Raw genomic sequence first — 17402 nt, forward strand, 5'->3', positions numbered from 1 at the left:
TTCTTTTTTAGAAGGGTCCCCATTTATTTAGTTTTATTACTAATACTAAATAAAAAAGGGGGTTGTTGCTGGCCACAACAGGTCCTTTTCATCCTTTTTTTCTTTTTTCTATTCCATTTTTTATATATACCCTCTTTTCATTTATTTTTTATTTATATATCTTCTTTTTTTTGGAAATCATTTGCAATATACAATATTATTTACAATTGGATATACTAAAAGAAAACATTCAATCATGATTTGATCATATGAATCATAAGACCCTAACATTGGCTTCATCTAAGGATGGCACTATCCTTGTGAGGTGTCAAGAATGGTAGACTAGTAGCCTTGAATCCTCCTCTTCAATGTTTTACTGCATCTGATTTTTTTGTTGTTGTTGTTGTAGTTATGGTGGAAAACATGACTAAAAGCTCAGGGCCTTCTCCACAGGCTTCAACTTTCTGACATGAGCTACCCCAAACATAATAGTACAAAGAAAATGGTATCTACAATGAATCTGATGAGAAGTGCTTCTATTCCTAAAAAAACATAATGTTTCAACATCCTGCCATTGGCAGGTCCACCAGGTAGCTCTGTTCCATCCATGTCCTTCAGAAAAAATGCATTATTTCCCCTATAAGCATGGATTATGTAAGGTCCCATCCATAAATTATCGAATTTTCCATGCTTGCCCTTTTCTTCTCTTCTTGAATCCCATTTCAAAACATGGTTGCCTATCTGAAAATCATCGGCCTTAGTTCTTCTGTCATATATCTTCTTAATACTTTCCTGGATCAATTGAGTCCTATTGTGAACTTCCTCTCTTGATTGTTGCAGTTGAATTGTTTGATTTATTCTTCTTTGTAGGTCATTTGGTTCAACCTGCAATTCTTGCATCATTTTCAAAACAAGAATTCCCAATGAAGTTGGAAAAACAACATCCATCCCATAAACTAATTGGTATGGAGACATGCCAATTGATTTCTTAGTAGTAAGTATGTCTGCCCATAATGCGTTTACTAGCTTATTGTGCCATGATTTCTTGTTATCCTGCAACAATTTTTTGATAATATTAACCAGACTTTGTTGGAAGATTCTGCTAGTCCATTTCCCTGAGGGTAATAGGTTGTAGAATGTCCCAAAGTTATTTGATATTTGTTGCAAAATTCCACCATCCTCTTTGATTTGAATGTTGCAACATTATCTGTAATGATTTTCCTAGGACATCCAAATCTTGAAAGAATATTATTCTCTAGGAATTTAATGATTACTGCATCAAAGGCTTGCCTAGTAGGTATAGCTTCAATCCATTTGGTAAAATAATCGGTGGCTGTAAGAATCCACTTATGTTGGGCCAAAGAGGAAGGATGAATTTCTCCTATGAAATCTAGACCCCATTGCTGAAAAGGAGTTTCAGCTGATATGGGCTTTAAGGGTAAAGGCAGTAGTTTCCTTTTGCCTTCAAATATCTGGCATTTATGACATGAGGTGACTTTCTTTGGACATCAGAAAATAAGGTTGGCCAATAGAAACCTTCTCTTAGGATCTTGTTGGCAGTGGTCTTCCAGTATAGGTGTCCACCACAGTCTCCTTCATGAAATTCTTGCATCACTTTATCTGCTTCATCTTTCAACAAGCAATTTAGTAAAACTCCACCAGTATCTTTCCAATACAAATTATTGTCTAAAATACAAAATTTCATGGCTTTGAGTTTAAGAAATCTAGCTTTCGTTTTGGTCAGACCAGGAGGAGCTTGTAAATGATGTAGAACAAAAATAAGGTATGCATACCAGGGAGAGGTAGCAAAATCCTCTGCTACTTGTGGAGTCGCCTGCTCTTCTGATTCGTTGAGTATAGCTAGAAAATTTATATCCAAAGCATGTAAATTAGATTTAGCCATCAATTTAGCTAACCCTTGACCTTTAATGAGTTTGGTAGGTTTGATTTCAATGTCATATTCTAAGATAATGGCAATCCATTTACCTCTTTTCCCATCAGGATAATTTTGGGTTAGTATGTATTTTACCACATCATTTGGAACAAAGGCAATTATATGTGAGTGGAGGATATAAACTCTAAAATATTTTATTGCTTTTACCAAAGCAAAAGCTTGTTTTTCCATGATATTGTATTTTAATGCAACATCTCTTAAGGCTTTACTAAAGAAAGAAATAGGTTGTTCATGCCCTTCATTGTTTTTTTGTAAGAGAACTGCAGCAACAGTATGCTCAGAAGCAAATGAGAAAATGAGAAAATCTTTTGTAAAATCAGGGTTGATCAACATAGGAGCCTGGGTTAAGGCTTGTTTTACTTTATCAAATGATTGTTTAGCCTCAATATTCCACTTTACCTCTGTATCTTTTCTCAACATGTTTGTTATATTTCTTAGAAGCTCTGCTAGATTAGGAATAAATCTCCTCAAAAAATTGATTTGGCCAATGAAATATTGAACTTCCTTTACATTTCTAGGGGGATTTATTTTTAATATAGCTTCAATTCTGCTAGGATCTATTTTGATTCCCTCCTTTGAAATGATATGTCCTAGTATTTTTCCTTCTTTTAAACCAAACAATGTTTTCTTTGGGTTTAGGGAAATACCAAATCTCCTACATTTTTCAAAGACCCTCCTTAGGTGGAGTAAATGTTCCTCATTTGTTTTCGAAAAAAAAAGTGATATCATCAAGATATATGACTATAAATCGACCCATTTCATCCGCAAAGGTAAATTCCATTTCTCTTTGGAAAGTGGCACCAGCATTCATCAAACCAAAAGGCATCTTTACATACATGAAAGTGCCCCAAGGTGTAGTAAATGTTGTCTTTTCTTGGTCTTCAGGATGTACTAGGACTTGATTGTAACCAAAAAATCCATCTAAAAGAGAAATTCTACTAGATCCAACCACCTTCTGCAAAATGTGGTCCATCTTAGGCAAAGGGTAGTTATCCTTCAGGGAGGCTTTATTAAGATTTCGAAAATCAATACAAAGTCTAATTTATCTAGTCTTTTTCCTAGTTGGAACTAAATTAGATACCCATTTAGAATATCTCAATGGCACTATGATCTTGGCATCATACATTCTTTTGACCTCTTTTTCAATTAGAGGCATGAGCATTGGGTCAATTCTCCTTAGTTCTGCTTAAAAGGTTTTTTTGTCTTCTTTTAAGGGAATCTTATGTTGTATAATGCCAGTGTCATAAGATTTCAAATCTTCATAACTCCATACAAACACATCTATGAACTCTTTGAATAAGCTTATGTACCTTTTCTTTTCTTCTAGGGGTATAAATTTGGATAATTTAATCATCTTGGGTTCTTGTTCAGTTCCAATGTTACATTCTTCAACTTCAGCTCCAGTAGGTTCAATTTTAGGCTTTTTGGCTATGTCATTAAAGTCAAATAAATCCTCTAAGGGGGCTAATCCTCTAGGCAAAACATTGTCTTTTAACTATAAAATTTCTGATTCTTCTTTTTCTTGATCTATTTCTTTCAATTCTAATTTAGTCACACCATTATGTACACTATCTTCTAAGTCAACTTCTGTGTCTATATTAGCACACTCAAACTCATCTTTTGACTGTAAAAAACTTTCAATCTGTGCATCGTTTCCAAAAACTTTCCAGTATCTGATATTGTCTGGTACAGTAGGTCTATTTTTCACCTCAACAGTGTATTGGTGACTAGGATGATATGGAATTTTACAGGTACTAGCTGAAGTAGCAAGACCATCAGCTAGGATGTTTTGACCTCTAGGGACCACAAACAAACTATACTCAATGAAATATTCCAAAAAATCCAAAACAACATTCCTATAGGCCCTCAACCTTGGGTGTTTGGCAGAGTATTCCCCTTTAATCTGTTTTATTATTAGTTCAGAATCTCCATGAATTGAAATTCTCTTAGAACCTAGCTTCTTTAAAAGTTGCAACCCTAAAATTAAGGCTTCATATTCGACTATGTTGTTAGTACATTGAAAATTTAGCTTATATGAATGTCCTTCTGAATGACGAGTTTGTGAATTTGAAACCCATATGCCTACCCCTGATCCTTCTTTACTAACAGCCCCATCAAAACCTAAATTCCATAAAGGTTCATCTTGTTTATCATGTTCTCTGATATCTGTTTTGCATTCCTCAATCTGACACAACTCAGTTTCTGCATTGGGAATTTGTTCATGTATATTTCCATCATTATACAAAATAAAAGAATCAAGGTCTAAATGGACTGAATATAAGGGATAATTATGGGGTTTATCTTGACTAGTAACCATAAATTTCATAAGTTTTTCCCTGTATAGTCTCCTGTTTTGACCAAACACTGGAATTGTAGCATAGGTCATATCCATTTGGAGGGTTCCTTGGAGTTTAGCTCCCCATGAGCGAGACAGTAACATGCCATATTTAGGGGGTATGCCAGCAACAACTATGTCCATTACCAAGCTCTTGGCTGGTATTTGTACTAAGTTGACACACAAATCCTTAATAAGCCCAAGGCATTTTACTTTACTTGAATCAAACGAATACAGATCCTTGTATCATCTAGTGATATCTAGTCCCAATTTTTCCATGATAACCTTAGGCATGAGATTGTGAGAGGCCCCTGAGTCAAGCATTGTGTTATGTAAAATTTTATCATGAATGTTTAAGCTAATGTAAAAAGGAGGTACATCTCCATCTTGGAGTTTACCATCGACTTCAGGCCCAAACAATATTTCTGGTTGATCATCAGATACATTGACTATATCTGTATCTTCTCCTATACTTAAGGCTTTCATTACTTGTGATCTGTATGTAGTTTTGTTCATAAGTTCTGTTAGAGGAATGGATATTTTAAGCTTTGCCAATTCATGTTCTATACTAAATGATGTTTGAGTTTTGTTTAAATTGATGGCATCCTGTTTTTCAACCAAGTCCTTTTGGGAAATGTCTCTTTGCTGGCTAGTGGAGGGATTATCAGTTTGAGTTGCTTTGAATACAGTATCAGATATTTTTTGGGTTGGAGCCTCAACATTCTTTTTAGCAAGGATGTCAAGGTTTTTCTTTGTAGGTGTATCAGCTACTTTTTTATTGGGAGTATCAGGTGTTTTCCTACTCCTTAGATTATATTTCTTGTGGACTTCCATAATTTCATTTTCAAAACCTTTCTTATACTCTTATGATTCCTTGGGATCTATTTCATCCTGTGATAGTAGGAAAAGGTCTTGTTCCTCTTGGGTAATAAATGTAGAATCAATGTCATTTACTCACGTTAAGTTGATTTGTATATGATTCATGTCTTCATCTATTTCTCCCTCCTCATCTGTATAGTTATCTTGAAATGGAGGTCTAACCTGCTGATCTGGACTTTTTGGGTCCCTTTGTTTGATCTGGGGTGGGTTTCTCCTAAAATTAGGATTTTTGATTTGGGGAGTAGGTTGGTTTTCTCTAGGAGGATCCCTATCAGTTATACTTATCCTATCCATCATCTTCTCCATAGTTCTAAGTAGACTATCTATTTTATAATCAGATGGAGAAGAAGAGGAAGGTTCCTCTTTGATAGTAACCCTTCTTTCAGTTTTTAATTTTGCTTTTTTGGCTAATAAATTAGCCTCGACTTTAAGGGCATTAGCTTGCATTTCCTCTAAGGTAGTAGGGTCTCTTTCTCTTAGCTGATATGCCATATCCACATCAAATCCTTCAAGGAAATGTATAAGGGCCAAGCCCGGGGGAGGTTTAATAGCAGGTGGAATTGCATTATAAACTTTATTAAACCTATCACAATATTCTTCCACAGTCTCATTAGGTCCTCTTTTTAGGTTTTTATATTCATTCAGAATCTGAAGAGGATTCTTTTTGGTTTCCCACCTATTTAAGAAAGACTGATGAAAGGAATCAAGGTCAGCTATACTAGCTGTTGTTAAATTTTTAAACCATTTTCTTACCTCTCCACCCAAACTCTAGGCAAAAAGTCTCATATTTACATCACTTTCATCCACTTCCTGAAGATCAAAGAAATCGTTCATTTTATCTATATTTTTTTGTGAAGTGATAGCACTAGTGGCATCAAATTGAGGAATTCTGGTTTGATAATCTTGGGGCATAGGATGCAACTGCCCAGGTAAGACCAAGGGAGCATAATGAGCAGCCATGTTGGGTTGAATAATGGGTGGTCTTATGGGAGGTATAGATGTAGGAGTTCTTGGGATAGGTTGGGTCACTGTTTGTGACAATACTGGAGAAGTAGTGGAGATTACAGAAGGGGTAGGACTAATTTGTTTAGGATGAACCATTGGGAAGCAAGAGAATATGATGCAATAGTGAGGGCAGAAAGTTCAACAGATTGCTAAATATAGGCTTGATATACAGCTTGATCACGTACTGATATAAGATCTTGTAATTTTTCAAAGTTTTGGAGGGTTTTCTGATAAAAATCTAGTTCAACGGTGGACCTACAGATTTATAGGGTTGGAGTACAAATTTATCAATTACTGTTTGATCAACAAAACTTTCATATTTGGTCCTAAATAGACTATGTTCAAATGGTAAGTCAAACTGAATATATTGTATGGTAATGAACTTTTCTGGAAGATAATTTTCCCTAGCAAGGGGACTATTACTTTCTTAACTTTCAGCTAAACTTATTTTCCTTACAAACTTTTTAGGACGATCTAAAATTTTGGGAGATTTTGGATCAGGATGAGATATGGTGTAAATTATTTTTGGGGCTAGATCTTAATGTGAGAGACCACAGTTGATTATTTACATAGTTTACAACCTCTAATCCTTTATTTCTAAAATTTGGATCATTAATTTTTCCTTAATAAAGTTTTATGAACTAGGGAAGTTAATTTTGTAAAAATGAAATGAAGGATTGTTCTTCCCTAGTATGGTCACCAGAATGTTAACACTCTGTAATTTCCAAGGTTGTGAAAGAAACCACAGAGGTAACCATAAAACCACTTTGGATCTTAGGATTTAGCCTTCGTAAACTCAGATAGGGATCTCTCTATCAGATGTAACTTTGTTGTATTTGTAATTTTAGGCTAGTTATGAGATTTCAGAGTTCGATTTTTAAAATTGATTTCATTGATTAAATGCCTGAAATTTCCATTGGGCTATGGATTGTACAAACTTAACGTGGATTTGCCTCATATTTTCAAAGGAGTTTCACAGGGCAAGGTAGCTTAACTAACTAGATCTCTCAGATTTAAATGAAATGTAAAAGAAGAAGAGAAATAAGTTCAATTAAGAAAAAGTGCAGTTAAGAATTCTTTAACTTAAAATCAGAGGAAAACATTTAAATTATCCACATCCAGAATCAGAGTGTATCTTTCAACAAATTATGTTCATCAACTTTCTGTAAAATAATTCAGATTTAAGAACACATAAGTATGCAAAAAAAGAAATAAACACATAGACAGTGAGAGAAGCACTTCACCAATAGTTAAACACATGAATCCTATGAAGAATTTCCTTTTTATTACTAATCAGCGCATCAAATGAAAAAGTACGATAGATTTATTTACAGAATATCCTGTCAAACCTGATAAGGATGTATTTTAGGAATTTCTAAAACCAATTATATCTATTTGTTACAAGATATAGGAAAATTAACACTGCTTATATTGGTGGCCCTAGCTTTGTGGAACTATTGAATATTTGGCCTTCAAATTTCTATTTCATTGTTGGGCCTGTGTTGGAAAAACAAAATCATCTTCTTACTCCAGTAACTCACACAATTTATCCCAACGTTCTTCACTAGGGATAAATATCTTGAGTAACTTTTTGTAGACCTCGTCCACTTCAGTATATTTGGAAAAAGTTGGCTTGGAAATAAATATGTGCTTGATTTCATACTGGATGTCTAAATCATATGTCAATTCTTCTAAAAATTCTTTCCCTGTTATGTTTCCTTTCACTCCTGCAAACTTAGTACCGTCTTTAGCAATGGTCATCAATTTCTAGCTATAATCTGGCCATGTGTTGAGCTTGTCATTTATCACTAGTAAACTAGGAAGTCCCTTTTTGTAGAGGACTTCCAATTTGCTAAAGAACCTTTGTACACCTATGTCTAGAACTTGACATTTTTCTTCCAACTACCTGATTAAGTTTCTTTTGGTCAGCACCTTTTTTACCTCTAGTATTGTCTCAGTCCTGTCCTCAATCTCTAGTTCTTCTAGCTCCTGCTTGTTTTTGGAATTGAGGAACTTAATGAGCTCTGTAGCTTCACTTGGTTTATCACCCAACTGCTCTCTGATTTGTTCAATAGCTTCATTATATTTCTCAATTAATTCCTTCTGCTCAAATATGATCTATATAGATGGCCATATTTCTATCATGGATTCATTTATCCTTTTCCAAATGTTATCCTTAACCTGGGCTAGGGTATTACCCATGGTTGTTTCCTTTTCTATATGTTACATTCTTTGGGTAAGTCTAAGGGGTTTCTGCAGCTCTATTAGGAGAGAATTTTCATATCTGGTGTTATGTTCCTGTAGGACCTTTACATCCTCTCGCAGCTTTTTGATTTCTTCTCCTTGTATTGACATATTTTCCATTGATTGGGCCAATTTGATAGAATCATTTGTAGTTGAAGTAGAGGGTGCTATAGAGGTGGATGCTCCTACTTTTGTAGCTGATGTAGAAATGTATGTTTGAAGTATTGATGCAATAGGCACTACATCAAGAGGTACCAAAGCGAGTTGAGAATTCTGCTCTTTCTCCTTGATGAGTTTTTCCATTTCTGCTTCCATTTACTTTATCTGAGCATTCTGCTCCATGATGAGCATGAGCATATTTTCTTTCTAAATTTCCAATTCTCCCATCTCCTTAGCTTGAGGATCTTTAGTAGATTGCAGTTTTAATTGTTTTCTGAGAGAAACAATGTCATCGTTTTTCTTTTTGATGATTTCTTCCACTAGCTTTATGTTGCTTGGATCATACCATGCTTTAATAACTAAATCTTCTAAGTATTTTATTCTATTATCCTTAGCCAAAGAAGCAAACTTCTCAAGATTTAGCTATTATTGAATGTTACTTAAACATACTTGCAATTTGGAAGCGGTTATTGCAGTCTGTGTGAATTTGGAGTAAACCATCTCTCTAGTTTGTTTATGCATGTCCATTTGGTCCAAAGGATGGACATCCTTTGCCTCAAACTCAAATGTGATTTGCTTGTAATCTATTGTTGATTGTGGATGGGGGACTTGTGCTTGCAAGAATTCCATTTTCATTCTCCCCTTTTCTATATCAAATGCTGACATGAGCCTATGCTGAGTGGTAGAAGTTTTCTTCCAAAATTGTGTGTATGTGTTGTGCTTGAGGTCTTCATTTCTTTGCTTGATCTCTTTGTACTTCTCAAAAATATTTAATTATTTCTGCCTCTGGACAATTTCTAATGTTGGAGTGTTTTCTGGATTGCCCTATGAAAATGATGAAGTTGGGGACCTTGTAGATATATTCTCTAAATGTTTCTCAAACTGTAGACCTTTCATAACTATTGTAGCTTGTCCTTGTTCTTCTTCTTGTTCCGCAAACCATGTTGAAGGATTATTCCTAGCTTTCTTTGTGTAAATCTTAAATTCCTTGGCTGATACCTCTGTAACTGAAGGTGAGTCCTCTTCTCTCGGTCTTTTCTCTATCATTTCCTCAGGAACAGGAGTATGTGTAGCAGTCCTCTGCAGAAGCTGCTCCTCTTCCTCTTGTAAAGTGTTCTCTTCCCACTGATATTGGTTCATATATTTTTCAATTTCTGATCTCTAAGTATGCACACATGGTGTAGTCTTCTACTCCATCCTAAGATTTGAAATTATTTGAAATGGGTCATATGACCAAATCTTAGGGGAAATTTCATCTGTTTTAGAATTTCATATGCTTCCTGCCCTATTGTTATGTTGTTACAAATAAAAGGCCCCACCTGTGTTTTTATCCTGAATTGTGATTTTTTCTTGGCTGCAACAAAATGGATTTCATCAGAATTAATCATTTGCCTAATGTACTCCAAGGCAAAAATCCTCATGGGAAGGTATCTGGGTAGCTTATAGGGTGGAAATTCACACCCATATACTCTGATTTCGATGTAATTCTGGTACAAGTACCAGTCACCTGTCTTTGCTTTCTCATTGAGATGTAAAATCTTTTGGATTTCTTGACTGGCCCTGGGTTCTATTTGACTGGTCAACAAACAGGTCGTTGGATGCACAAAATGATATATGAAGTCCTTGAAAGTATACTCTTCTAAATTTCTTCTTAGAATGGAGGTCCAAAATATAACTGATTGTGGCTCCCCCTACTCATTGAGTTTCTGCACTGCAAATGGGAATTTGTCTACTTGGAAAAATAAAAATAGATACATTAAAACAGAAGCATATCTGAACATTCCTTTAGTTTGGATTTTGAGGAATTTTTCATGGATCCTATCAACAAGAAATTGGCTGAAATCAAACACAACTGAGGGATTATCTTCAGTGGAAAATATTGACAGAAAACCTAAGATGGGTTCATCTACCCATTCATCAGAGTAGTAACCTAATAAATAGGAGAGCATTGATATGATTTGTTTGGCTCTTTCTGGAAACATTGAAGAGGGATAGGGAGGGTTTTTCTTAGGCAACTGTGTATCTTCAGGTAGGAAAATCTCAAAAATTCTAGCCCTTCAGGAAAAATCTAGCTTTTGGTATAATTCATTTAGGGCTTCTATTGAAAAGGGGTGGAGGCACTATTTTGAGGAATGTGCATCATCTGTTGGATGGACTGGGAGTAATCTCAAACAAAATTTCACCTGTGGGGGATATGATGGCTCTCTAATTTGGTATGTAGTCAGCTCTGCATTTGAGGATGAATTCAGGGAAATAATGTGCTTGGGGAAACATGTAGAGGGGCAGATTTGATTCCCAGAGGCCGATTTCATCACTTTGGTTAAGATGAAGATCTTTGAGCCAATTGTGCAACTCAAAAAAATCAAATTCGCACTTTGGTTCTGAGATCTTATAATCTTGGTCGACCAAGGGAAGGTGATCTAGGTCAATGGGGGGAGTGATCATGGGATTCTCAGCACTAGTGGAAGTCTGAATTTTGGGAGCCATATCTAGAAATGTGAGGAACAGAAAGATAGGAGAATTTAGGGAATTGACCGGAAAAACCTGAAAACCAAAGGTTGCTTGTAATGACGATGATGATTTGGCCATTGGTAGTCCTTTGCTCGTATCCAGTCAGACAAATGGGTAAATTGTGAAGTTTAACACCTGCAGAGTTCAGAGACAACGAAGGGAAAAAATGCAAGAAACTCTGGTGTTTTTATGGTTAAGAATATGTTTGTTTTAGGCGCGGGGACGTTAGAGAGATTAATGGTAACTTAATTCGGGGAATAAATGCTTAACAATTAGGGGATAGGGGGAGAGGTGTCATGGAAGGAGTGGTAGATATGTGTGGGGAACGTTGGCGGGAAGGAATGGCGGTGAGGCGGTTTTTCGGGGCAGGGGCGGGGGGGAGTGTGAGTGGTATGCGGTGTAGTGAAGGGGGTGTGAAAGAACGAGGGAGTGACATAGAGGCATGAGGTCGGACGGGGAAACCACCTTTTCGGAACCCCCCCCCCCCCCCCCACCCCCTCTGCCGATAAAGATAGACGAGGTGGGGGGGGGGAATGCCCTGTGAGTCGTTGATCTTGTCGTGAATGTCAATCCTCGGTTTGATGGAGTGTGAGATTTAATCAAATACGATAAATGACTTTTTTCGTTTGTGACTTTACAATATGAACTCCAAACTTTGGATAAACTTATATTTTAGGCCAAGCATAAGACGACCTGAAATATTAATTTTGTTTAATGTCCACCTCTTTGATCTCCATTTTCCTCTAGACTAGGGTAATTTTGACTAAGCAAGGGTGCATTTAGAAGGGCCAACCTTTGTTTTATTTTCTTTAAAAGGGAAAATCATCTAATCTAACTGCAACCTAACCCTAGTAATTTATTGATCCATATTAAATTGTTGGATCAATTTATTCACCTAATCTACCTAACTATCATTAGCCAAGATTACACAGTTTGGCTAATTTTATTCTCTAATCTAATTAACATAAATTGAAACTTGTTTGATCATGATTACACTGTATGACCCAAACAATGACTCAGGGTTGTGGCATTTTAAACAAGCTGCACACAACAATCAATTTATTCTAGAAAATCAAAGCATTTATCTAGTAGTGGCATTTGAATTTGCATCACTTTCAGTTCTATTTTTTTATGGGGTTCTTTTCATCTTTTTTTCTTTTTCTATTCCATTTTTTATATATACCCTCTTTTCATTTATATATATATATATATATATATATATATATATATATATATATATATATATATATATATATATATTGGAAATCATTTGCAATATACAATATTATTTACAATTGGATATACTAAAATAAAACATTCAATCATCCTTTCATCCTATGAATCATAGGACCCTAACACATTCCTCTATCCATTCAAACTTCTTCCATTTTCTCCAGAATGATGTAATAGGATAGGAAATCCTTGAAAAGTTCCTGATAAAACTCCTATAGTAACCTGCTAATCCCATGAATGATCTGACCTCATCCACATTCCGAAGAGTTGACCACTCCATGATAGTCCTAATCTTTTATGGGCCCATTGTTATGCCTTCCTTGGAAACAACATGTCCCAAGTAATGAACTTTTTTTTCTGAAATAAATTGTACTTACTGAGCTTGGCATACAACTGATGCCCTCTCAACAATCTCAACACTGCTACCATGTGTTCTACATGCTCTTCCTCATTCCTAGAATAAATCAATATGTCATCAATGAATATTATCACAAACTTGTCCAGATAAGGACACAACACACTGCTCATCAAGCACATGAAAGTAGTTGGAGCATTAGTCAAACCAAAAGGAATCACAACAAACTCATAATGCCCATATTTGGTCCAGAATGTAGTCTTGTAAATGTCTCTTCTTTGATACGCACCTAATGATATCCTAATCTCTAATCAATCTTTGAGAACATTGTTGCTTCCTTCAACTGATCAAACAAATCATTAATCCTCGACAATGGATACATGTTCTTGATCGTCACCTTCTTCAACTGCCTCGAATCAATGCACAATCTGAGGGTACCATCCTTCTTCTTTACAAACAATACTAGTGCACGACAAGCTGATAAGCTTGGCCTTCTGTATCCCTTGTAAAGCATTTCCTTAAGTTTCAACTTCAGTTCTACCAACTTTGGAGTGATCATCTTGTACGGTGCCTTTGATGTTGGTGTTTCTCCTGGTACCAACTCTATAGAGAAATCAACTTCCCTATGAGAAGGTAACTCTGAAATATCTATGGGAAATACATCTTGAAACTGTTGCAAAATAAGGTACCTCTTGAGGAATTCATCATCCTCAACATCCTTCCCCTATCACTATAAATATGGACTGCAAACAATACACACCCTTTCCTACAACTTTGCTTGCCTTTCATTTTTGTAACCATTTTTACCAATGTAGGCTTCTCCTTTCCCTGCAAGATTCTCCTTTCCCCATCATCATCCAGGCACTCAATAGCCTTCTTATAGAAATCTACCTTGGTCCCGTGAGTGAATTACCAATCCACTCCCAAAAGCATACTATATGATCCTAAAGGAAGCACATTTAAATGTGTTGATGTAGGCATACCATTCAGCTCAGCACAAGTTCGTACCCAATGGTGTACTCTTTTCTTTGTCCCTATAAGCAACTGCACAAACCAAGATTATGCATGAGCTTATTTATTCAAGCCACATTTATCCACCAGGTCAGGACTAACATAACTATAATTAGATCCAGGATCAATCAAAATGGAAATAATTCGATCACAAAGCTTACCTTCCATCTCAACAATGGATGTCTAGTGGTCTACCTGCATGTTTCCAAGTGCTACATAGATCTGAGGAATGCTCTTACAAATATCCCCAACTGTTTGTGCCTCCTAAGCACTATAGATTTAAGGCCTGCCACCCTAGTACAGTGGGAAATCCTTCTTGTGATGATCCTTGTCACAAATCCAACATTGCAATGGTTCCCTGCCATAACCTCTATTTTGCTGCTCTTCAGGCTGAGGTCCATGTCCTTTCTTAGCTGCACTGAACTTCTTGTAAGGAGCCACGTTTTCTTTCTCACATGCATCCAAAGGTATTTCCTACTTCAAAGGCCATTTTCCCTTAGCCTTCTCATTCCATTTTCGGTCACACTTAGAATTAGACTTGTGCTTTGACTACTCATAAAAATGCTTCAATTTCCCGATGACTTCCTCCAATGATCAAGGCTCATCGTACTCAATCTAATCTTTAAATGTTGATGGCAGTCCACTGATGAACCTTTGAACCTTCATATTCTTGTCCTTGAGGCAAGGAACATACCTCAATAGCTCTAGAAACTTATTCGTGTACTCCTCACCTGTCATAGATCCCATCTTCATCTCATAAAATTTCTTAGCATTTCCATCATAATATCTTCCAGACAAGTACTTCTTTTTTAAGAGTCTTTTAAACTCATGCCAACTCAACGCTTCTACCTTGATGCCTCTGACACGCTTCATGTCTTCCCACCATATATTTGCCTTTCCTTTAAGACTGAAAAATAGCTATCTTGGCTTTCATATTCTCTGCATAATTATGCAACTTAAAGAACTTCTTCATCCCAAGCAGCTAAGCTTCTGCATCTTCCAATTTCTTTAGATATCCATCAAACGTAGGGGGCTTAACATTCTTAAACTCATTCGGCAAGTAACCCCCCCCCTCTCACGCCTCCTGTAAGGATGATGGTGATGATGGCCATGATATCTATCTGAACTGGAACTAGAATACAACCCATAACCACTACCTCTTTTGTCAGGTGTATCCAACCATATGCCACCTCTAACTATGTCCTCCTTGTCCAACTTGTGCATTGATCGAGACCTGTTGCGATATGCCCCATTAGTCTTTTCCTCCTATCCATACCTGATCCATGGTTGTCCTTGTCTTTATAAATCTGATAAGCTGTAAAAGATCACTGTATTGACCTCTACTTTCTTTTCCTAAGCTTTGGAAAGCCTTTCCTGTGACTAAGTTATCTTGTGATTCTATGCCTTGCAACTTCTCAGTTCTTCCTTTAGACTTCTCAATGTATCTGTTACGTCAAGAGAGTGCTCTTCCCCATGTTTCTCATTTGATCAATAAGGAGAGTCATGTGAACTACAATCTGCCATTTTTCTTGTCATCTCTTATCTTCTTCTTCTTGCAAGCATGCCATCTCAGAATAACCACATATAAACATAATCAAACATGCGTTAGTGAAGCTCGGGGGAGGCTATCTCGCCTGCACAAACAGGTCCAAATTAGCACGATATACATGTATATACACATAATGACACCAACCTATCAACCTATCGACAACATGCATGATAACTCAACTGTAACACCGACGATATACATGACAACCATAGCCACTACAATGCATGCATACGAATGACATGCATGCATAATAATCACATCTAGTACAAGTGTTTGAACAATGCTTTAATACTAATTTGTAAACACCCTATCCCACATTCACTCACTTTAACCGGTTTGCTAGGGTATATTATGGCTTGACCCAACCTCCTATTTATAGTTAAGGAAGTGGGGACTACTAACTTATGACATACTGACCTTCCTCGAGAACCACAAGTCACTCGGAGGTTTAAACAACCACCCCAGGTGATCAATCCCTGAGATGGAAACCTTTTTATGTCACATGGGCCTATAAACGCACCATTGACACTACCAGCATGCAGTTGTGAGCCTCCAACCGCATGCATAATCCTTGCTCCATGCGGTTATGACCCAACTTGCCCAGTTCAGAGGGTGCAGTCCTGAGATCTGAGCCACTTTTCTAGGCTAGCCTCTAGAACATTATCCATAACTTCTTGTAACTTTACAGAATCATAAATAACATGATGACAAAGCTACTCATACAAAACTTGAATAATAACTTGACCTAACCAGGCCTGACCATGATAGTCATTTCTTCAAACATATGGTAAACATGTGAGTTATGGGTCATGAATGCATATTTGATGATAAATCTTTAAAATCATCTAAAAATCACCAAGAAGGTCTAATGCCCTATTATTTAGTTGCAATAACACTTGTTAGCCCATGTATTCATCAACCATTCAAATACTTATCAAATCATGAATAAGAGTCATAGCTAGAGCACATCATAAAACCATGCTTATAACCAACATATAACTAGAATATTAATCATGCCATCACAACCATCAAATCAACCTAATAACAAGTATAAGTGCTCATAAATGACAATAAGAAAAATAGTTTTTATTAACATATGCAAAATCCAACCAAGTCAGAGAGAGAATACACATAATAACAATAAAGCATGGACATTCCCGCTCTGCAACCTGCGAGATCCGCATCCCACGTGATCTGAAGACTGCGAACGTGCCTGCCCTCTGCGAGTTCTGATCCATGAGGGCATGTCCGCCGAGGGCTTCGCCTCAAGCTACGGTCGATTTGCGCTGCTTCACGTTTTGGTAGTGACAAGCCGTTCTAGGGCTCGCGCCCATGGAGGTGTTGGGCACTCCCTAGGCGCCTCCCCCTCCTCCATTGACGTCCTCGTCTACTGAGGCCTTCAATAGACTCTTGGAAGGGCTTCCAAAGAAGAAGAACTCAAAAGCTACGAAATTCATCAAAAAATTGGATGATATACCTGAGATCTCCCTTCCCCCAGAAACCCCGATCCAGGTTGCATTGTCTTTGGCCGAGCGAGCTCTCATCGGCTAGTTCACTGGGCTATGGCCATCCCCCAAAACCACTGAGAGCTGGGTCAACAAAAACTGGGCGCCATTGATCAAAGAAAGTGTTACCTCTTATTTTCTGGGGAGAGGATTCTTCCTCTTCGAATTCACTTCAAAGGATGACAAAGATCTGATCTTCCAAAACGGCCCCTACTTCATGGGCCCTCAGGGTTTGTATCTAAATAAATGGACTCCGGACTTTGATCCAGCAGTGGACATGCCCAAAGCAGTTCCGGTGTGGGTAAGGCTCCCAAATCTCCCAGTTCATTGCTGGAATTGGGACTCCTTGATGCACATTGGAAATGCCCTTGGGAAATTCATAGACCGAGCAAACAATAAGGACCAATACGACTGTGCCAGAATATGTGTTGAAGTAGATCTGGAGGTGGGGCTACCAGAGGCCATCAAAATCAATGTCGGAAGTTGGACGCATGTGCAGAAACTGGACTATGAGCAGCTGCCCTTCAAATGCCGGAAATGCCATGTCTATGGCCACTTCGCCAGAGGCTGCCCATCCAACAATGAGGCTGTGCAGGGGAAGGAGGACGGCTGGAATCAAGTCAAGTGCTCCAAAACTTCTCACAAGACACAAAAGTCGGGAGGCCCTAATGGCAAAGGTCCTC

Source organism: Pinus tabuliformis, chromosome 6 (genome assembly GCF_031772625.1).
Source record: "Pinus tabuliformis cultivar Carrire ecotype Pingquan chromosome 6, CPIR1, whole genome shotgun sequence".
Lineage (NCBI taxonomy): Eukaryota > Viridiplantae > Streptophyta > Pinopsida > Pinales > Pinaceae > Pinus > Pinus tabuliformis.